The sequence below is a fragment of the Mesoplodon mirus genome, assembly GCF_964341445.2.
Source record: "Mesoplodon mirus genome assembly, chromosome: 4".
NCBI lineage: Eukaryota > Metazoa > Chordata > Mammalia > Artiodactyla > Ziphiidae > Mesoplodon > Mesoplodon mirus.
The window spans coordinates 133697121-133721171 of record NC_138979.1 but is presented as its reverse complement, the minus strand read 5'-3'; the positions used below and the strand labels follow the sequence as shown (position 1 = coordinate 133721171).

Genomic DNA, 24051 nt, shown 5'->3' with positions numbered 1-24051 from the left:
ATTAGGATTAAATAAGATAATATAAACAAAATACCACATAATAACACAGTGTCACAATCAGACAGTCATTAAATATCTGTTAACTTCCCTCTTGCCTTCTTCTGTTTACAAATGCTGATTTGGGCTGACAAAGACTCTCTTTGCCCAAACTGTAAACAGGCTCCTCTGAACACTCTTTCTGATTAGTCCTTGTCCTTGGGTCCTGTTTTCAGCCTGCTGAGTCCAGTTTTAGCAAGTATCCTGCAACAGTTTAGAGAGAGTCTCCCATCCTTGATGTCTAATCAAATTCCTCATTCCCCCCACCCTCAATATTTCATTACCTTGATCTGCCATCAGCAAGAATTCTGTTAGGTTGGTTTAGCAAAAATCCCCCTACCATTGAAGTCTCCTCTTAGTAGTTCTCTATCCATGATCCCCCCAGCTCTGCTCCTTGGATACAGACCCTCAGCTATCTTTGCTGTATTCAGCATGGAGCCAGATATCTCTTCCCTGCTGTGATTGCCTTGACACCTATCACAGCAGTTCTGATTAAAGTCTTCCCTACCAATTAACAAGTGTCAAATAATTTTTTTTCTTTAACAGGACCTAAATATGACTACACCTAATAATATTCCTAGAGGTCCATTAATTAGCTTCCTATGTGTCCAGTGTGATACCCTTACTATCCGGGACTGGTTGTTCAAAGGTGTTCAGAAACAGAAAGCACCAAGTGGGCATCAGGTTGAGGCTGGGAGCCAAGAGAGACAGGATCACGGGGACGGTCAAGATTGAAAATAGGAGTCATCAGAAGATGTGGAGAGCTGAACAGCTGAGCCAGAGTTGTGGTTGCAGGATGAACCCAGAAACTGGGGAGACAGCCAAGATCATGGGAAATAAGAATATGAGAAGCAGGTGCTGAAGTGAGATAATTCTACTGGAGGAGAATTTTTTTCTTACCCAGGGATGCTTTTGAGAAGTTGCATGTTTTTTGGATCTTTTTTTTTTTTGTCACTAGACAGGAATTATATTTCACATCTTAATGAGAAAATACTGTCTCAAACTTGTTGCATTAAGAAATTAATTAGTGATTCAACCATTTTAAAGTATTTTAAAAACTAGCTGTCACAAAGAGATTTTCTTTTTTTTTTACAACTTTATTGGAGTATAATTGTTTCACAATGGTGTGTTAGTTTCTGCTTTATAACAAAGTGAATCAGTTATACATATACATTTGTTCCCATATCCCTTCCCTCTTGCATCTCCCTCCCTCCCACCCTCCCTATCCCACCCTTCCAGGCAGTCACAAAGCACCGAGCAGATCTCCCTGTGCTATGCGGCTAATTCCCACTAGCTATCTACCTTATGTTTGGTAGTGTATATATGTCCATGCCTCTCTCTCGCTTTGTCACAGCTTACCATTCCCCCTCCCCATATCCTCAAGTCAATTCTCAAGTAGGTCTGTGTCTTTATTCCTGTTTTACCCCTAGGTTCTTCATGACATTTTTTTTCTTAAATTCCATATATATGTGTTAGCATACGGTATTTGTCTTTCTCTTTCTGACTTACTTCACTCTGTATGACAGACTCTGGGTCTATCCACTTCATTACAAATAGCTCAATTTCGTTTCCTTTTATGGCTGAGTAATATTCCATTTTATATATGTGCCACATCTTCTTTATCCATTCATCCGATGATGGACACTTAGGTTGTTTCCATCTCCGGGCTATTGTAAATAGAGCTGCAATGAACATTTTGGTACATGACTCTTTTTGAATTATGGTTTTCTCAGGGTATATGTCCAGTAGTGGGATTGCTGGGTCATATGGTAGTTCTATTTTTAGTTTTTTAAGGAACCTCCCTACTGTTCTCCATAGTGGCTGTACCAATTCACATTCCCACCAGCAGTGCAAGAGTGTTCCCTTTTCTCCACACCCTCTCCAGCATTTATTGTTTCTAGATTTCTTGATGATGGCCATTCTGACTGGTGTGAGATGATATCTCATTGTAGTTTTGATTTGCATTTCTCTAATGAACAATGATGTTGAGCATTCTTTCATGTGTTTGTTGGCAATCTGTATATCTTCTTTGGAGAAATGTCTATTTAGGTCTTCTGCCCATTTTTGTATTGGGTTGTTTGTTTTTTTGTTATTGAGCTGCATGAGCTGCTTATAAATTTTGGAGATTAATCCTTTATCAGTTGCTTCATTTGCAAATATTTTCTCCCATTCTGAGGGTTGTCTTTTGGTCTTGTTTATGGTTTCCTTTGCTGTGCAAAAGTTTTAAGTTTCATTAGGTCCCATTTGTTTATTTTTGTTTTTATTTCCATTTCTCTAGGAGGTGGGTCCAAAAGGATCTTGCTGTGATTTATGTCATAGAGTGTTCTGCCTATGTTTTCCTCTAACAGTTTGATAGTTTCTGGCCTTACATTTAGGTCTTTAATCCATTTTGAGTTTATTTTTGTGTATGGTATTAGGGAGTGATCTAATCTTATACTTTTACATGTCCCTGTCCAGTTTTCCCAGCACCACTTATTGAAGAGGCTGTCCTTTCTCCACTGTACATTCCTGCCTCCTTTATCAAAGATAAGGTGACCATATGTATGTGGGTTTATCTCTGGGCTTTCTATCCTGTTGCATTGATCTATCTTTCTGTTTTTGTGCCAGTACCATACTGTCTTGATTACTGTAGCTTTGTAGTATAGTCTGAAGTCAAGGAGCCTTGTGTGAAGCCTCTTTGGCTACTTCGGCATCTGATGCACAATAGACTCTGTGGGAGATGGAGGTCAGCTTTGTTTTTTCATATACATGCTTTCAAATCAACACAATGAAGACCATTGTCCTAGATGGCCTGCTAGGGAAATGGGATTTTGTAATTTTAAAGAGCTAAGAGGGGCTTCCCTGGTGGCGCAGTGGTTGAGAGTCCGCCTGCCAATGCAAGGGACACGGGTTGGTGCCCCGGTCTGGGAAGATCCCACATGCTGTGGAGTGGCTGGGCCCGTGAGCCATGGCCGTTGAGCCTGCGCGTTCGGAGCCTGTGCTCCACAACGGAAGAGGCCACAGCAGTGAGAGGCCCACGTACCACAAAAAAAAAAAAAAAAAAAAAAAAAAAAAGAGCTAAGAGTTATCACTTATGTCATTGTTGTTAATATTTTAAATACCAGAAAGAAATAACATTACTCAATATTAAAATCATCTTTACCATAGTTGATTTTTGGGGGGATAATTTAGAAGGCATTAGCTGATGGGAGGACTTCAAAGCTTCCTTTAAGGATGTCGATAATCTTTGTGCTACAGGTGTGTTAAGGGCTGATGGATAGAGTCCTAGTGTTTCCAATGCCTCTTAACTCTCATGAGCGCTTAAGACTGACTTAAGGAAAAGGCAGAGTGGGCAGTAAAGAGAATTGCAAGAGTCAAACATAAGGGGAAGGAATGTGTGGGGGCAGAATCAAAAGAAGATAAGGTAGTTCAGCAGCTATAACAAATTAATGTGTACTCATTGGAGCTTCCCAAGGTTCAGAGGGTTATATAATATATGAAAAATGGTAATTCACAAGTATGGAAAATGAAAAGTACTAGAAAGGATAGAGAAAGTGAGCTTTTTTTTTTTTTTTTTTTTTGCGGTATGTGGGCCTCTCACCGTTGTGGCCTCTCCCGCTGCAGAGCACAGGCTCTGGACATGCAGGCTCAGTGGCCATGGCTCCCAGGCCCAGCCGCTCCGCAGCATGTGGGATCCTCCCGGACCGGGGCATGAACCCGTGTCCCCTGCATTGGCAAGCGGACTCTCAACCACTGCGCCACCAGGGAAGCCCAAAAGTGAGCTTTTGTAAGGTCCTTAGGATCTTAGCTTTGCACGTGTTGCAGCAGGACAGACTACATGTACACACACCCATATCCACACCATCCTCCTGACGCCACATATCCACATTATCATTTTTAATGGCTGCTGCATTAGCCAATTACCCCCAAACTTAGTGTTTAAAGCAACAAATATTTAAGTGGGTTGGGCCTACAGAAATCACAAGCCTCAACTGGGGCAGGATTTGCTTGCAAACTCACACACACGCTTGTTGGTGGGATTGTGTTCCTTGTAGGCCATTCGTCTGAGACCTCAGTTCCTCACTTGTTGGCTGGAGGCTGCCCTTAGTTCCTTGCCATGTGGGCTTCTACACAGAGCAGCTCATGGCAGCTGGCTTCTATCAGAGGAAGTGAGAGAGCAAGAGGGGTGACCAAGAGAGAAGCCAGAGTCTTTTTGTAACCCAGTCTCAGAGGTAACATCCCCTCAGTTTTGCCATATTCTGTTGGTTAGAAGCAAGTCATTAGGTCCAGACAGCCCTCAAGGGGCAAGGATGATACAAAAGATGATACAATGGGCCGGGTATCACTGGGGGCTACTTTAGAAACTGCCTACCACAATTGCATAGCATCTCACTACGTGGATTATATTATAATTTACTTAACCAACCTTATATTGCTGGACATTTAGATTGCTTCCAATCAGGTCACACATCCACAACTTTCCACTTTTTCTCATGCCTATTCTATGTCTCAAACTTCCAAAAATTCAAGCTCCAAAGCAACCTTTCTTCAAGTACACTGCAGAGAAATATACTTCTCCATTACTAATTCCTCTGGAATTTTAATGAATGACATTTTCTCCATCCTGTTGCAGGTTATTTAGATCAAAGACATATTGGTCATTTACCCCTTAATATATTCTCAACTTTAGAATTGATAGTCTGTACATAAAGTGCTCTTCCAATTGAATAAAAGACAATGTCCTCAACAGAAAAACAGGTGAAGAGAGTCAACAAGTGAAGAACAAAAATGGCAAATTAAGATATGAAAATATTAAATAATAAAAAAGATAAATTATAAAAAGATATTATTTTTAATTAATCCAATTGGCAAAGATTTTAAAATAGCATAGTACCTAATGTTGGCAAGGATGTACATAACTACGTATTCTCAAACATTCCTGGAAGGAGTTTGCATTTGTACCCTATGACCCGTCAATTCAATTCACCTGGGTCTTCTATATCTTATAGTTAAAATTGGACTGTAGAAAATTTCCAGTGTTAGCTGTCACTGTGGGATCACTGTCACTATATTCAAGACATCAGAAAATATCTGTCAGTGAAGTGAGAACAGTTTATCAACAAAGGCCATGCTGTGACCACTTTATGGGTGCAGATCCTGAGAAAAGGATTCACAAGTTGCCAAGCAGGTTAAAGAGAGTCAAAACAATGGTGACAGTCATAACAGAAACACTTCATTGCTTGCCACAAGGATGTGGGTGCTATAGAGCAGAACCATCGGCATGTGCCTGGGAATACATGAATAGCACTGCATAACACAACAAACTCCTTCCAGTATGTGGGGAACAAGTGTTTTTGTAAAACTTCACTTATAGAATCTTAAGTTTCTCCAAGTCAATTTTTTTTTTTTGAGGGAGGACACCACTGAGATTTTTGTCCTCATTTTAGTAGTCAGTACAATGAAATAGATTGAAACTAATTGATTTCTACATCACTTAAAGGAAATGCCATATCCTTAAATGACTATTTCATTCAAAGTGTGTGTTATTCTCTGTTACTCTGTCTTGGAAACCAGCTTAGTATATCCTCATGATTGTTCCCCAAGTATATGATAGAACTGGGGCCAGAAGCCTTTTCCCATCTGTCTTTGTGTTCAGGGTATAAACCTTGACACTTACATAATACAGTATTTATGTCATTTGACATTTCTGTATCTCTGAGATTCTTTACAAGATTAGTTTGATGATTAAGAAGGGAGAGATTAATGTACAAGAGCACTTTGAATTGTTAGGCCATGGTTCTATTCCAATTGGAGATATCTACTCATTGCCCTCTTTCCCTGGTCGAAACAGAGAGGAGACTGTTGATTTTCCTTGTGTATTGACTGTGAAAAACCAGTGATTATATGAGTGAATGTGTGATGCAAAAAGCTTAATAGATATTTTTTGACTCTCCCATCTTTTAAGTGTGTCATGGCCCAGTGTGTATTTTACTTCTTGAGGTCCTTCCTCTCTTCTTCTTTCTTAAGTTTTCTTTTTCCTTACTACAATTGTATTTTTTGTATGGAACTCTAAGTAGTTCAATCTAATGAATTAGTGACATATCCTCAGAAATCATGTTATTTGCTGATTAACTAATGTAGGGCGTCTATTTTTTTACTTCTACCAGTCTGGCAATGTTTTACTGGCCCTTCTGAATTTCCAGTTAACACAAGATAGGAGAAATTAATAACCTTGAATCTAAAAGTCTTACCCTATTTGTCTTCATAGCTGCAAAAAATCTCCAGTTAATAATACTTACACATTTTTTCTCATATTTTGTAGAAAACTCACAAACTCTTATCAGTCTATCTTATTAACAATTGATTTAGCATATTCTACTTATAAAATCACTAATTTGAACATTCTTTGGGAATCCTTTACCTCATATGTTTCCTTCTCTTTTACATGTAGACCCTTATACATGATTAAAGCAGTGAGCAAGCTCAGCATGTCCTTCAGGTTTGATCCTTATCTAATTTGTGTTTCAAGATTGTAGAGGTCTATGTGCTTAGAAATCCAACTGTGTATTTTACCTAGATGGCCTATGGGCAGGCTGTAAGCCTCCAAGTGGGCCAAATAATGTAAATAATGGTGAGCGAATTCATGTTCTGTTTATTTGTTTGAGTGAGTAAAGTTATATCTCTTGAGGAGTGTTTGGTGTGGAAAGCAATTCCTCTGTAAGTATTGAGATTATCATTATTCTAAATAAAGTGGCAAAAGGCCCCACCAGGATAGCATGATATTTTGAGAAGTGGCACATTGATCAATTACAGGTCTTCTGATGGTGTAAGGGTTAAAACTCTTACTGTAAAATATGGCAGAGGTGATGTGATCACTTATGATATAAAAACACGAGTAAAAAGCTTATAAGGAAAATTTGATCATTGTGGCTGGCATAGAGATTCTATGTAGAATAAGTCAATTTAAAAATATCTTTTAAGTGCTCTAATTTTTAAAGTGATATACATTTTTCTGCTATTTGATTTTAGCTTATATTATGTGGCTGAGAGACAGAAGAGCATGGTTTTAAGCCCTGGCTCTGCCATTAACTCACAGTATGACTTTGGGTAGAATTTATCTTCTTCTAAGCTTCCTCATTCATGAAATTGGGGAGTTTTGCTAAATGATCTCCAAGGTAACGTTGGCTTGAAACCCATATGATCATACCTTGTGTAAATGGTGTATCCTCTGATTTCTGATTACTTGAAAATCATACCCAATTGGATTTAAAACACAGAATAAATAAATGTGAATATCTAAAAATTTTCTATGCTATTACTATCATTTTAATTCTGAGGCCTATTTCTTATTTATGCCTTAGTCTTTGAGAAAGCTAAGGTTGGCTGTTAAATAGTTCTTCTAATTAGTATGAATGATTCTAGCATTTAAAATCCTTGTCCTGCCTTTGATAAGATCAAAATTAGAGTGAATAATATGCCTTGGATGAGCATTAGCATGCAAACCATGTAGCTTGAAAAGATGTGTTTAGGCTCTGAGAATAAAGCAGAAGCCAGCACGTTCTGACAGCTGTGAAAGACACAAAAAATATTAATGGTGGCAGTCAGAGAGTCAGACAGAGAATAGCAATGCACAGGTGCATTTTCCCTAGTGTGTGTGTTTCTTCTTTAGTATTCATGGTAAGTTTCCAATACCTTCATCTTTACACAGGAATTAGAAAACAGTTCAGACTTATTAGTTTGTCTGAGCAATAGCCTAGGACAGCTAAAAGAACAATGCCTAAATGTGTATGTATATCTGTAATAAGGTAGTCTTCTATGATAATGCTTTAAATGTCACTATAATGCCATTTTTCTTTTCTAATAAAGTCATCATCATAAAAGTTTTATGGTTCTTTTAACATCTTATCTGAGTGGAGTGAAAAATTACATTAATTGTAGACTTTTTTATGTGCGACATGAGCCACTATCTTTAAATACAAGTTTCCAGTATCTATCTCTCAACATTTTGATTTTAAAGGTTAAAGTGTCACTTATGGTTTAGGATAATTATGTGAAAAAACTAAGTCAATATAGAAACTCATCACTTCAAATTAGCAAAAAAATACAGAAATGGGAAGCTTGAATTCTCATTTGAATATGTCTGAGCACATGATCACACTGAATCCCTCTGCACACTCCACAAAACCCCCAAACAAACTGAAATAGATATTCTGAGTACTTTGTTCTCACACTTATCAGGAGATATGATTCAATGTGCACAAGACAGCTTCCTAGTGATATTGTATATCTCTCAAGTTCACTGTCAATGAGCAATGTGAAACATTTGGGTCTAGCATCTATACAGATCTCCTCCTTATCCTCAAACTTCTAGTCAACTCAACTACTTGAAGAATTCTACCAAGCCATTGATGGAAATTTTCTTTTTACTACAAAATCCAGAATGAAAACTTGTATGTTAGTTTTTCTTTTAGGGGAAAATGTTCCTTCTCAAATCACCTTTTGTAATTAACAACCAAATGTCTTAGAATATGTACTGAAAGTGCCTATTTAGAATTTGTATTAAATATATATATGAGGCAGACTGAGCTTTAATTTTTAATTCTGTCTCTTTAAGACTGTTATATATTATTCAAAAGATCCCAGCGTGGGCCTGATGGTATTCTAATGACAGCAAGGTGGCTGACATTGGTTGCTCTTATGATGGCATCATATGACACCTTTGGAGTCTATCATCTTGGGATGTGTATATTTTCTAACTTTGGAGAAAAGAACATATCTTCCTTGAAGACATATTCTTCCTTGCTTCTTCTTTGAAACTATCTCCCACCCTTCTACCCTGCCCCACATTTCTCATTCTCTAACCATTATGTTCCTGGAGTTCTTCTGAAATTTTCCCTTGTTTGCTTATGATGTGCCGATACAGGGTGATACAACTTCATCAAATTCCTAATTGCCAGTTGTGATGTGTCAAGTGAGACTTGAGATTGGTTATGTGATCAGTAATGACTGTATATCCACATATGCACATACACACACATAATTTAAAAAAAAACAAAGTTGTTCCCAATCTGTTTGAACTGATTTTGGGTATCAAGTTTCAAATGAGATGTTGTTGTGTATTATATAACAAGCTGTATATTAGAATCCATATTGCCAAATTTTAAGCTCCATTCTTAGAAAAGCAGATATTAGCTCATAGACTGAAGATATTTCTTCTGGGTAAACATTTTGATTATTATGTTTTTTTGAAATCTATATATCTTTTTAGTTGTTTCCAATTTGAAATGGTATATACCATTATCACCTTATCTTCATGACATAGTCTTTTTTTCTTTTTCATTCTGCTGTAGTGGAGTTCACCATAATAAGATTAATTATTTCTCTGATTTAAAACCACTATTGATGAACTCATATTCCCTACCCTGCTTCCTTGAACAATCAAACTTTGAGGAATTTCAGCACAGTTTTTTAAAGAATATTTTTACTGTATGGATTTGTCTGGAGTTTTGAGCAGTGTGTTGAACGTTATAAATGTATATATGATGTGGAAAATGGATGTCAGCTCTTCTGTATTTTAAATTATTTTTACAATTAACATTTGTTTCACAACCTCACTGATTCCATGGTGACACATTATGAAGACAGTATAAACAAATGGGTAGACTGTAATGAAACCTTTTCATTTAAGACATATGGTGTGAGTTCAAGTACACACAGTGGAATTGCTGTAGCCAGAAAGGCCCCTCTGAAAACACAGCAGGTGATTGATTTCTTGGGCTACTCAGGAGCCATGAGAATGAAATCTTTGTTTCTGCTTTGATTTTACCACAGCTGGATCTCATATCCTCATTAGTCCTTTATTCCAACAAATAAAATCAGTTCCATTCCCCATTCTCAAACTGTCTCCCAGTACATAATGACCCTCACATTTTTGATAGGCCATAGAATCCACAGCTACTAGCCTGACTAAGGGAAACTGCCCCTGCAAGCATTCTCTTTTTTACCTTTTTTCATTTACAAAATTAGACCCATAACATGAATGCTTTATGGAGTCCTCAGGCACTTAACTTTGTTTCCTCATTCCTAAATGCAAACCAATTCCACTCCTCCAGTTAGTCTTACAGTATTTTTGACATGTGATTAAAGATAAGAACAAAATTAAAGGCAGTTTTACAGAGAGTGTTTGGGTAAAATTATGTGTCTATAAGGGAGAAAAGGTTGGGTAGGAGAGAGAAGAGAAAACTAAAGGCTTATGGATATGAAGTGCATCTATACTGGTGAACACTGGGAAATATGTAGAAGGCTGTAATTTATCAATGGGAACATAATGCATAGAAATCCATCTGACCACGAGATATCCCTATACACCATGAGAACAGCTAAATAAAAAATGATAGTACTAAATGCTGGTGATAATATGGAGAAAATAGATCTCTCATATATTGCTGGTAGAAATGTAAAATGGTACACCCACTCTGAAAAACAATATGACAGTTTTCTTATAAAGTAAATGTGCATTTATTATATGATCCAGAAATTGGTCTTTTGGGCATTTTCCCCAAGGAAATGAAAGCCTATGTTCACACAAAAACATATGGATGGGTGTTCATAGCAGTTTTCTTTGTAATAGCAAAAACTTGAAACCACCCAACTGTCCTTCAATGCTTGAATAATTAAACAAACTCTGGAATATCCGTACAATGGTATACTACTCAGCAGTAAAAGGAACAAACTATTGATACATGCAACAACCTGGGTGGATCTCATGAGTATTATTCTTTTTTTTTAACACCTTTATTGGAGTATAATTTCTTTACAATGGTGTGTTAGTTTCTGCTGTACAACAAGGTGAATCAGCTATACATATACATACATCCCCATATCTCCTCCCTCTTGCGTCTCGCTCCCACCTCCCTCTAGGCGGATACAAAGCACTGAGCTGATCTCCCTGTGTTATGTGGCTGCTTCCCACTAGCTATTTTACATTTGGTAGTGTATATATGTCCATGCCACTCTCTCACTTCGTTCCAGCTTACCCTTCCCCCACCCCATGTTCTCAAGTCCATTCTCTATTTCTGCGTCTTTATTCCTGTCCTGCCCCTAGGTTCTTCAGAACCATTTTAAAAAAAATTTTTAGATTCCGTATATATGTGTTAGCATATGGTATTTGTTTTTCTCTTTCTGACTTACTTCACTCTGTATGATAGTCTCTAGGTCCATGCTGAGTATTATTCTTAATGAAAAAGATCTCAAAAGGTTATATACTGTATGATTACATTTATATAACCTATGTTAAACAATAAAACTGTAGATATGGAAAACAGTCTAGTGGTTGGCAGGGAACAGGGACAGGATATGGATGGGGTATATGTGTGGTGTGAACATAAATGGGTAGCACGAAGGAGTTCTTTAGTGGTGATGGAACAGATGTGTATCTTGATTGTGGTGGTAGTTTTACAAATCTATATGTGGGATAAAATTTCATAGAACTACAACACACACACATATAAACATATGAATGTTAAAACTTGTAAAAATGGAATAAATTCTGTAGTCTATAGTCAGTAGTCTAGTTAACAATATTTTTACCAATGTCAGTTTCCTGGTTTTGATATTATACTACAGTTGTATAAGATGTCACTATTGAGGAAAACTAGGTTAAGGGTACAAGAGACTCTATATACTAATTTTACATCTTCTTGAGAGCTTATAATTATTTCAAAATAAAAAGTAAAAAAAAAAAAACCTTCAAAACCAGTCCGGTTTTGTTTTAATGATGTACATCAAATGTCTCCTTGACTCTATAGTGTAAATACTTACTGTGCGGGTCATTTATAATGCATCTTGTACTGTTTTGGAGGATTACATTCAGTAATTATATGAGAAAAAGACACTGGCTTCCAATGCCGGATTGAGATGTTAAAAGTGTTTTGAACTGAAATACAGGCTAATCATCACACTGAAGCAACTCTCTTCAATGGGCTCTATAAAGCTGGATCTTGCATCTGTACCACATTTGATCAATGGACAAAGTAGTAGGTTCATGTACTCTCTTGTTCTAAGGGAAGACATGGGACATGGAATGTTGCTTTCTTAATGTGTAGAACATTGATGGTCTGTGCATAAAAAACAGAATAAGAGCCTCATTGCCAACCCACAATTGGGTCAAGAAATGTGCAATAAATACTGTAAGATTAAAGCTAGCCCAGAGAAACAAGCAGATCCTTAATTACCATTGTCAAAGTAGTTTATTTTAGGGAGAAAAAAAGTGGATTATTCTGATGAAGAAGGACGAAATAGCAAGGTAGGCTTAGGCACATTCTGATAGGCATGAACAAATAGAAGCCAAATAACAAAATAAACAAAGATTCAGTGCTTCCCTTCCCTGTTTGTGTAGTAACCACCTTAACAAACTGGAACCCCCATCAGACAAGATATTGGAGTCAATCAACAGTGGTTTCCTAATTATTTTGGCTCTGAGTACGTCTTGAGGGTTTTCAAATTGTTAAAAATCCAGTAATCCCCTCTGAAGGCTGCACACCTGAATACCCCCACCCTGCTTCTTTTTGCCTGAGTTCCATCAACTAAGACAGGTATTGGTTATGTATGATGAACTATGGCTAATTTCTTCTTTTACAAGCAAATAAAAAATGTTGCGGCTCATTAGGCTGATCGTTTCTCTGATTTGTTCAACCTTTGCTGTGCTTTTTTATCAGCTGGTTTTCTCAGACCTCATTTTCCCCTGTAAAGCTCCAGTAATCAAATGAATTGCTGGACCCGTCAATCTGATGCCATGACCTGTTAAAATGGGATTCATCAGAAGAATTTCATTATGTTTTTGTTAGAACAGTTGTCAGAAATCTTTCATTACTGCTCTCTAGTCCCATTGAGTGATAGGTGACTGACACACACATGAAAGAAGTGAAGCATTTATTAAGAGTTTTAAGTTGAGATGCCAGCTGAGTCAAAAGCTTCCTACGTGTAGTATCCTCCGCAGAAAAGATTTTCCCAGAGCCCTTTGTGGACGATTAAATTTAGGATCTCCTCTTCTTGAAGGATTAACCTAGGTGGGAGAGTACTCTCAGTTTAAATACCAAATGGAATGTGTTTTGGGTTGTAGCAAGTCCCCAAGGAGGATTTAAGTTGAAAGCGGAAGACAGCATTTGCAAAGAGGATTTTAGTGTGATTGCTGTTTGCCTTAAGAATAATCATTCTTTGAAGCAATTAACCTGCAAAATAGAATCATGGGGTTAAACCAGAGAAAAGGGGAATCTTTATTGAACCAGACGCAAATAGTTTTCAGGATGTTCTTTCCAAGGCTGAAAATAGTGACCAAGGTGGCCTTAACATTCCTCTCAGCTTGACTAAACTTTAGAAATCTTTTCTAGACAATAGACCCCTGACCTCCCTTTTCTTAGAGCATTTACTTTAGAAAACTTGCTGTTGTAAATTCTTTCTTTGCCCATTTGAGATGTAAATCTTCTACAACTCTGGAATGTTTTTCTCAACAACCTGGGAGCCAGTCTTTTGAAATATTATCAGCAAGAAAGATAGGGCCCCTCTGTCCCATTCTCTCTGAGAGGGTAGAAACCTAACTTCAATAAACATCAATTAGCAAATATCAATACGAATGCCTAATCACATTGACCAATCTCCACACTGATGTCCTCCAGGACTTTTCCTTTAGCTCACTCCCACACTTAAAAATCCTCCTGTATTTTATTCAGTGAGTTGAGTTCATTCTCTCTCCCTATTGCAACAGTCTTGAGTAAAAGTCTTCCTTGACTTGGTCTGGTGCAATTTTTCTTTTACAATAGAGCCCAGATAATTTTTCTGACTTTATTTGCAACCTCTATAAATCTGTTTGGGTATATTTTAAGAATAACAAATTTGTGCATTCAGTTTACCTAGTTTTGACTGTCATTATTAGATCACTTTAAAAAGCCATAAATGTCATTTAGGAGTTAAGTCCCTATATCTATCTATCTATCTATCCATCTATTTATCTATCTATCTACCTATCTATCTATCTACATATGCATATGCATATACATATATATAAAATGCTGCCAAGGGCAACTCTAGGCATAATTGTATAGTATACTCCTCTCCTTTCATCATGTTTCTCTCTGGTTGCCAGATAACAGTGAACTCCCGTGGGGATGAGAGGTCCTTCTTCCAGAGCTGGGTCAACAAAACCAGTTGTTCCAGCTGCTTTTTCTGTCTTTGGCTTGATCTCCTGCTCTTACCTTCAATATTTGGTTGTATGTCTCATTTCTGATTTGGTTTTACCCTAAGAATGGCCTTGTGCATTTTGCAGAGAGCATCTGCTAGTAATAAGTGGAATCAGGAGCTATTGGCTCCTGGTTCAGAGACACAGCTTAATGCCCACAAAACTAAGGTAGTGTTATGGTCTGTTCTCTAGTGTCAGTAAGTGTTAAGTTTTGTCTCAGAGAGCAGCAGTGGCTGCTCATCGTGGGGACCCAGCATCTTGGCTGATAATAACTAACTAGTTACATTTCTTTGGTGGGGATGACATTTTGGGTCAGTGAGCCAGGTTCAACAAGCCTTTAAATTATATTATGTAGTAAACCACATCTTCATTAAACTGGGCATGAGTATATACAGCCCTCAGTCACAAGGGTCAGGAGACACAAAGTCTCAGGTAAAAGATGATGGCTTTAAGCCACCTCAAGAGGTGCTTGATAAAATGTGTTCTCAACAACCATCTTGGTTATAAGGTACTGTACCTTGGAGTTAGATTGGACTGGCTAGAGTCTTCTCAAATCCTGTTTCCTCTGCCCTTTTGTCTCTGCCAGTTACTGCTATTTATTCCTGACTCTTTACCAGGCATCTGAAGGCTTCTGTTCTGATTCCTAGATAATGACTGTGGTTTTACTCCTCACATCCACTCTTGCCTCCTAAATTAATTTTGATATCTGCTGAAAATTTTGCAGAAATGACCTTACCATGCCTATTATTTTGGCCTCACCATCACTTGCCTTAGAAAACCCTGGAACTGAGTCACCTTCAAAGACAGAAATTTTAATTAAATTGTGAAGATTTTAAAGATGAAGCCCAGAATGAAGTCAGGAAAAAATAGCTTTTGGTATTACACAATGACATCAAGATGTCGAATGATGCTTTGGTTGTGAAGTGAATGGACATGTAGTAGGTATAACATGATATCTCAGACTTCACCGGGCTGTGACCACAAAATATGGTTACAGATTTACTCTTAATAACCACATTATGGTAGTTAGAACTCTTACTGATGAGTTGACCAATATTAGGCCCTCCTAATGCCCATTGTGAGACCCTCAGAGGCCTACAATCCAATTTGCATTTGGGGTCTTCCCATTGACAGTGCCTGTTATTTGAATGCAACATCTGTGTCCAGGATGGTATCTCTAAGTGTTTCCTGTCCTTGGCAAGCCAGAGAATCTCTGGACTTTCTGCTGAGGTGTCACACTTTGTTATCAGGGCTAGCAGTTCTCTCTTGAACAGTTCCCATTGTGAGTCCCTTAGCTATGATCTTAAGTCTCAGATGAAAAAAAAAGCTGCACCTGGTCCTGGTCTTTATTTTTTCCTCTTCCCCAACTGCCCTTTCTTACCACACCTCCCCCTGACTCAACACCCCTGGTAAAGCAAATTCTTCTTTCTGCCCCAACTGTAAAATAAAGCTCTTGGGGAAATACAATCAAAGAAAATATATGCCAGGAGGGACATGGAGCATGGGAGAAGAAAAGTTGAATATTGATGGCTTCAATAGCATCTGGGCTCCACCTTGAGGCAAAAAGAGACTCAGTAAAATGTAAACCCTCACTCACTTTGAAGGCCTTTTCTTTCTCTTATTTTCAACTCACCTTGGTTTCCCTGTTTTCCCAGAGTAGACCTCTGCCAGGAGATAGATAGGCCAAAACCCACTGTGCAGCAGCTCTCAAAGAGGTGAGTGTCAGGGAAAGGGACTGACCTGGTCTCAGGGTCTCTGCAATGGGGGGCACAGTGTACCTGGAAGATCAGGCTGTTAGTGGACATCCTTGACAGCACTTCTTCTGCTACCTCTGCCACTGCAGAGAGAGGAGCTGATCAGTTGGGGAAAAAAAAAAACAAATTAAGGGGAGGTAGCCTCATCCACCAGAGAGCAGACAGCAGAAGCAAGAAGAACTACAATCCCGCAGCCTGTGGAACAAAAACCACATTCACAGAAAGACAGACAAAATGAAAAGGCAGAGGACTATGTGCCAGATGAAAGGACACGATAAAACCCCAGAAAACAATTAAATGAAGTGGAGATAGGCAACCTTGCAGAAAAAGAATTCAGAATAATGGTAGTGAAGATTAAAGCCTTTACAGAGAAGCAAAAGCTAAGAGAATTCAGCACCACCAAACCAGCTTTGCAGGGTGCCAAGCAAGGAGAATGGACAGCTAATGCTCAAAAGACTTGAACTCCCCAATGGGCAAAGGTTTTTTAAGGCAACATTAAGGGTGAGGGTCACAGGATGTGTGATCAGTGTGTAGACATTCTTCTGATTGGTTGGTGGTAATATAACAGGGTGATGTTTTGGGAATCTTAATCATCAATCTGCTGGCTCCAACCAGTCTGGGGTCTATGTGCTTGTGGTCAGCAGTTTCTATCTGGTGGGTTCCTGGTTTCTGTAAAACACCTCAAGGATATGCATCCAATTGTTATTTATATCCCTTGAGAAGGAACTAGGAGTACTGACTCTGTTTTATCACTCAACTATTATTCAAGCTACTATTACTTTTCTTTCTTGACTACTTTTCCTTTATTTCTGCATTTTCTCACTTCTCTAATCATTAACAATTTGAGTCAGCTTTTTGGAACTTGGGGAAGGCCTAGGAGACAAAAGCTTTTTTTTTTTTTTTTTTCTACAAAGAAGTGGGAGACAGGGGTCTGTCACCTGCAGGGTCCTGCTCAATTTCACTCAGCTGCATGTTTTAAGTTGGCTTACTACCAACACATCTGAGTTCCAGTGCTCAGAAAGGGAAAAAGAAGTGGCCTAAGTGGCTCTCACATCACTTTAGGGCATCCTATTGGCTGCAAAGGGTGCTGAGGAATATAGAACCCACATTTAGCTGCAAGATAGCTAGGGAATATAGTCTCTAGCTTGGAAGCAAAATGTCCACTTAATACTAACAGAAAGAAGGGGGTAATGGATAGTGAAAGGCAATGAACAGTCTTTATCACAAACATGCAACCCCAAAGACATAAAGATCTTCTGTAGATAAATAAATGCCTAGTCTGTACTTCCTTGGGGATAAATCAATGTTTAGAATTGAAGAAGTCAAGGAAGAATGCCAAAAAACCTGGAATTCCTTGCTGGCAGCAGTCAGTCAGATGAGGAGGATATATGCCTTTTATCCACTGTTGCATGTCTCAGTCTATTGTTCATATATAGTTCAATGATGCACAACATGGAAAAAAAATGAGAAGCAACAATAGCAATGTTTGGATCGTTAAATCTTGATTCTACATGGTACAAATCCTTTTCTTCAGAATGCTCAAATGGCAACATCAATGCCAAGATGAATTCTTCAGCAACTACACACAATGCTTAAAAAACAGGAAATCAAACCTCTCTAGAAGTGTGCCTTGAAGATAAATTGTTCCCCGTGAACTTAAGGTTCTTGCTTTGTCGTGAAAGAATTCAGAGACGAAGTGATAGGTAAGAAGTGGATTTATTTAGAGAGAAACGCACTCCACAGACAGAGTGTGGGCCATCTCAGAAGGTGAGAGAGGGCTTGGGAGAAACACACTCCACAGACAGTGTGGGCCATCTCGGAAGGCAAGAGGCAAGAGACCTGGAAATGTGGCATGGTTAGTTTTTATGGGCTGGGTAATTTCATAGGCTAATGAGTGGGAGGATTATTCCAATTTTGGGGAAGCGGTAGAGATTTCCAGGCATTGGGTCACTGCCCACTTTTTGGCCTTTTATGGTTGGCCTCAGAACTGTCATGGTGCTGGTGGGTATGTCATTTAGCATGCTAATGTATTACAATGAATATATAATGAGGCTCAAGGTCCACTGGAAGTCGAATCTTCCACCATCTTGGACCCAGTTGGTTCCAGCCAGTCTTTGTCTTGTACTATGGCTATATCATTCTTTTAAAGGTTGTGCCCTGCCCCCTTCCCTCCTGCTTCAAAATGACCAGAGTGGTTTTGCATTACTCATTGTCCATTATAGTTACTTCCTAATAAAATTTCACGTCTGTCCTGATTTCATTGTAATTGCTCCTTAGGAAGAGAAAACATTCCTGGGAAAATAAAATTCTTTCAAGTTCTCTAACAGGTTTCTGTTGATCTAGCTACCACTGACTTCAGATCAACCAGATTTCTTTGCTTGTTTGTCCAAATTCTCTATCACACATAATTAAAGCATAGCTTCTGACATTTCACATAGATCATTAGAAACACCTTTAGGCAATGTATGACATCAGAACAATTTGCATTAGAAATCCTATTATTCACTGAGATTAATTAACAGTGTGGTATTTAGGGAATTAGCATTACAATTCCTCTTGGTGCTGGTTGTAGTTTGTGTCCCTTGAAGGGATGACACTGAATGAAATCTTGCAAGTCATTTCAAAATAAATAGCTCTGTGAGAAGTAAATGTGCACTGAGCCAGTCCCAGAAAATACTTCAAAAAATTGCTTGCAAAACTCCCTTGTTTGCATGTGTTAGATTTTGGGTAGCTTTGCTCTAATTATAAGTTTATAACCAACCTGAAAGTGAGAAAAGCTTAACAACTAGAGCTGAATATAAAAACATTTTTGGGGGCTTCCCTGGTGGCACAGTGGTTGAGAGTCCGCCTGCCGATGCAGGGGACGCGGGTTCGTGCCCCGGTCTGGGAAGATCCCACATGCTGCGGAGCGGCTGGGCCCGTGAACCATGGCCACTGGGCCTGCCTGTCCGGAGCCTGTGCTCCACAACAGGAGAGGCCACAACAGTGAGAGGCCCGCGTACTGCAAAAAAAACCAACATTTTTCCCCCAAATCCTGGACGGTTTGGGAAAAGGATTGGTTCTTTGAACTCCTGGGAATGTAGTTGGTATCTTCAGCCTGGTTATGTCTCAGTCTTGGTTTCTGTGAAAATTAATAAACAGAAACCTCATTTAAAATGGACTCAGGAAGCCAGAAGGGAGAGCGCTCATGCCCTACCACTCCACACCAATTGCAGACCCAACAGGAAGAGCGTATAATTGCATCTCCAACAGAAAGAAAGTTACTACAGGCATACCTCATTTTATTGTGCTTCGCAGATATTGCTTTTTATTTTTTTTCTTTTTAAGATTGAAGATTTCTGGAAACCTTGCATTGAGCAAGCCTACTGGAGCCATTTTTCCAATAGCATTATTTTTAACATTAAGTTATATGCATTGTTTTTTACACATAGTGCTATTACACACTTAATAGACTATATAGTGTAAACATAACTTTTATATGCACTGGGAAACCAAAAACTTCATGTGACTTGCTTTATTGTAGTATTCACTTTATTGTGGTGGTCTGGATCCCAACGCACAATAGCTCTGAGGTATGCCAATACTTTACCACCCAGTAGGAGGAAGGAAGAATTTCTCCTTGCTCAGCAACAGCCCAGTCAGTGAGAGACTGGCACAAGGCAGCCAATGAAAAGCCACTACACTTCAAACTCCCAGTTTTCTCCAGTGGACTCTGTTTATGGAAGCCCCTCTCAACTCCCTTTTCTTCTCTATAAAAGAACCGTCCTCTCCTTTGTTCTTCAGACTTGCCTGTGGTTCACCATAGCTTGCATGTCCTGAATTGCGATTCTTTGCTGTTCTCAAATAAACTCATTTTGCTGGTAAGATAGGTCAAAATGTCTTTTGTCTCAGTATAATAATTAATAGTGCCATCTTTCACTCCCCCAAACTGTCCCTGGTTGAATGATAAATTATATAGTCCCTCCATAGTTAATTTGAAGTTAGACATTTCTCTTTTTTAAAAAGTATATGTTTTTAAACTGGTTCATCTGTACCATTTTTCTAGATTCCACATATATGCGTTAATATATGATATTTGTTTTTCTCTTTCTGAGTAACTTCACTCTGTATGACAGTCTCTAGGTCCATCCGCGTCTCTACAAATGACCCAATTTTGTTCCTTTCTATGACTGAGTAATATTCCATTGTATATATGTAACACATCTTCTTTATCCATTCGTCTGTTGATGGACATTTAGGTTTCTTCCATGACCTGGCTATTGTAAATAGTGCTGCAATGAACATTGGGGTGCATGTGTCTTTTTGAATTATGGTTTTCTCTGGGTAACTCCCATATTAATATGAATAGAGTTTGGAACTTGAGTCACTGTGTTTTGTACGTGCAGATTCTCATTAAATATTTATTTAGTTGAAAGGCGCCATCCTTCTGAATGAGCTTGTGGTTGACAAAGTATTTAATTTTTAAGCTATGCCTTCTCAAGAACTGTGAACGATCTGAGACTTAACCTTGTTTGCAAGTGCACAAGTCAGCCTGCCACAGTTTCATGGATGCTGACTGTTGGGTTGTACCCTGCAGGCCTACAAGGCCTCTGCTTGCCCAGCTTCAAGACTGAAGAAAGAGCCTGGAGTCAGTGACAGAGACATCAATGGTTTAATGGATGGGGAGCTTACACATGTGAAGCAAAGTCCTGGAGCGACACTCCACAGTGTTCGGCAGACAGCAGGCAGGATGTGGCAGCAGGCTTTGCTCCCCAGGGGAAGGGGAGATTGCCAGTTATAGGGGGAATTATGCAGGTTGGCTCATTAGTTACCAGGGAAGCCAGCAGAGGGGCACACCACTCACCACCCCTTTGATAAGAACAGTCGCTAGCTGAGGCAGAGGCAAGTAGGTAGGAAGATTAGTCATGTGAGTAGGGTGTAGGTGAAGCAGGCACTGGTCAAGCAGGGGATGTACAGAGAGCAAGAGAACAGCCATCCTGAGTGGCCCGACCATACAGTGAGCAAAGGCATGAGACTCCTGGATCAGAGAAAAGAACTAATGCTTACGATACAGCAGGCAGCATAATCTTCATCTTTAGGTTGGTTCCTATTACTCCTTAAATCCTGTGTGTACGATGTGGAGTCATCCAGGTGGATGATGATCATATTGTGGGTGTACAACACAACTGAGGAACTTACAGAACTCCAATGTCTTTTTTTTTAAGTTGAACTATAGTTGTTTTACAATATTGTGTTAGTTTCAGGTGTACAGCATAGTGAGAACTCCAGTCTTTCATAATGGGCTGCAAACCAAATTGCGTAGTCTTTACTTTGTAGAGAGACATTCTCTTTATTATACAGACAGCAAATAAATCTGCCCTCTGTTCCCAAGGAAGACACTATATCCGTTTTTCAAGGTTGTTTGCTATACAAACGTCCTTGAAAAGACAGTCTGGAACAAAAGCTGTCAGTGTCTCTGCTTGCAAGACATGCAGAAACATGAGAGACCCATGGAGAATTTTCTCCCAACATATCTTAGTACAGATTTGGATTTCTAAGCACAGATGTTATTTTATGTATAACATTAGCCGTCTAATTGCTAAATCTTTGCTTTCTAATCAGCTGCAGTGACAAACTAAGGAGAAATTATTCTTATCTCTTGACTGTATTCCAGTCTTATTTTACAAAAAAAAGAGGACATATTAAAAGCTTGTTTGATGAGATTATGTCTGCTCTCATTTCTTATTATTTTATTATGTATCTACTGTTTAAAGTATTGCATAGATATCTAGAAAACGGGTGCTATTTTTGAGTAATTTATGTAACCAAGAGGTAAAATAATAACCACCCCAGGCACTTATTAGCTATGGAGAAGTTTGCCTTGCTTGTAGATTGGAGAAGGAATGTTAAAGGTGACTGTGATATTTTATGCCTGGCAGAAGCCTCCAGCAGTAACCATTGCCCCATGAATATTTTGATTCAATGACTGGGGTTGCCACATGTCTTTGAATCCTTCATTTCCTTATATATTTTCCACTTTATCATGTTTCTTGGGAGCTTTGCATGCTTCACCTCCTTTCATTTCCTTAAAACCTATAAACTCCTGTTGATTCTGAATTCAAATAATCAAAGAGCCCAGATGCTGAATTTGTGTGTGTGTGTCGGGGGGGGGGGCAGGTAAAGCTTATAGTATAGTTTTATAAGAAAAAGAAAATAGAAATAGAGAGATAATACATAACAAAGTCCTAACAGGGCTTATTTCAAAAACATAACTTCCATAGCATGTTTCATGGTCAGTGCAGGTTCAGTTTATCTTCTAATTCTAATGATAACACATACAACAACTATAACTGTAACAACTACTATTTACTGAAGGCAAATTATTTGCAAGTTACATGCCATGTGCTTTGTTATTCCTAATCCTCAGAACAGTCCTTCAGGGTAAGTGTTATCTCCAATTCACAGATCAGAAATTGAGGTTCAGAGGTTAAATGTTACTTACCTTAGGTAACAACTCAAGGCCTTTGAGTATCCTGAAATTCTTTTGAATTATCAAAGACAGAGGTTATCATGTTTAAGGTGGCTTTTGAAAATTGATAAACCAAAATTTGCTCTGCCTTACTATTTCTGTTCCAAAATATTCAATTCCTTTTCACATCCATTTTAGATAAAGGCATAAATTATGCATTCAAATTAGCTAAAATCTGAATATATGTATATGTATGTATGTGTTTTTCTCTAACTTTTTCTCACTGTATATATATGTGTATGTATATATATATATATATATACACATATAAAACATTTCATCAACAATTAATGACATGGATTTTTTTTCCTCCCTGGAAGCTTTCTTTGACATATTTTGTTCCTTATTTTCTTACCTTTCTGTGATCACTTAAAGCTATATTTATCCCTCAACTATAGCACTTAACACATTGTCCTATAATCAGTTTCTTTAGGTGACTGCTGGGCTTCTATAAGACCCTGGAAGACAAGGACCATTTCCTATTTATCTTTGTATCTGTAGGGTCTAGCCTAAGTGCCCGGAACTTCATTAGTAACAAACATTTGTTTTTGAATGAAAGAAAATGATCGGTTTACACTGCACACATTATAGGCACTGCTGGGCCCTTAATTTTTTCAATTAATTTATACAAAGGACTGTTACAATTCACCAGTTTTACTTTAATAGCATTGAAGAGTCACTGTGAATCTTAAAATAACTAGCATATTGTATAGAATTTGCTGACTAACCTAGAGTATGAACCGTATTGTTTCTTCTCTGTAACCTATTTCCTTCCAGCCAGGGCATAATACTAAAGAGTGTAAAACATAAGGCTGAAGGAAATTTGAGTGGTTATATAATATACTGCCTTATTAGGCAGCTCGAAACCTAAACCAGATTAGACACTATTCTCTTTTCAAACGCTGCCTGAAAAGACAGTTCGACAGCATCACTTGGCACCATATTCTGAGATTTTGTGTCACTGAGAAAATGTTACTGAACATGTAATTAGATCTTCCGATTTGGAATTTAAGCACTACAGGTTAGGCCAAATGTTCTATAGAAGTGTAGAAACTCTTTAGAGCTTTTATATTAATTAAGAAAGGCTAGTTCATGCTCATTCAGCAAAAACAACCCCTAGTTTCAGTGGCTTAAAACCACAAATGTTTATTTCTCACACATAGTATATGTCCAACATGGGGCAGCTTTGGGGGGCTTTGCACTGCTTTATCTGGAACCCAGCCTGAGGAGCAGCCACTATCACGAACATTGCCATGGCGGAAGGTAAAGAAAGGTAGTGGCAAAGCAGGCACTAGCTCTTAAAACTCCCATATACAAGTAACGCATGCCACTTTTCATGTTTTCTTGGCCAAAGCAAGTCATATGGAAGCATCTAACTTCACGTAGGCAGGAAAGTGTGATCAAAGTACATTCCTGGAATGAGAGAAAGTCAGAATATTTGTGAACAGTTCCCATGACTACTACAGCTTCTCATAATATTTTCTCCAGGACAGCATGAAATGAATTTTAGAACAAAATATTTTTGGCTGCTCAGGTACAAT

The 24051-nt window shown here is 38.4% G+C and overlaps 1 long non-coding RNA gene across 2 annotated transcripts in view; it reads left to right on the top strand.

Moving 5' to 3' along the window:
- The window catches only part of LOC309803362, a 166568-nt gene that overhangs the window by 90242 nt on the left and 52275 nt on the right, over positions 1 to 24051 (top strand). The gene's annotated exons all lie outside the window — the stretch shown is intronic.